Here is a 578-nt window from a genome sequence, read left to right on the forward strand (position 1 = left end):
TCCAGCTTTCGCATCCATATGAGGTTATTGAAAATACCATGGCTTAGGTCAGGCGCACCTTAGTCCTCAAGCTGACATCTCTGCTCTTCAATACTGGGTATTAAAAGAAATAAAACATGAACTCACAAAGTTCATAGAAACAAATGAGAATGAAAACAAAACATATTAAAATCTTTGGGACACGGCCAAAGTGGAGCTGAGAGAACAATTTTTGTAATAAATATACACATCCAAAAAGAAGAAAGAATCCAAATCAACACATTAACACAGCTTCCCCAACAATTAGAAACAGACCAACAAAGTGAGCCTATAATCACCAGAAGAAAAGAAATAATGATTAGAGTAGAAAATAAAAAAGAGATAGAAAAACTACAGAGAGTCAACCAGAAAAGAAACTGGTTCTTTGAAAGAATTTTAAAAATTGACAAACTATTGGCAAAATTAACAAAAGAAAAAAGGGAGCAGACACAAATAACACACATAAGAAACCACATGGATGATGTCACAATAGAACCAAAGGAAATAAAAAGGATATTAATTAAATATTATAATGAGTTGTACTCCAACAAATTTGAAAA

Source organism: Chrysochloris asiatica, unplaced genomic scaffold (genome assembly GCF_000296735.1).
Source record: "Chrysochloris asiatica unplaced genomic scaffold, ChrAsi1.0 scaffold00240, whole genome shotgun sequence".
NCBI classification, from domain to species: domain Eukaryota; kingdom Metazoa; phylum Chordata; class Mammalia; order Afrosoricida; family Chrysochloridae; genus Chrysochloris; species Chrysochloris asiatica.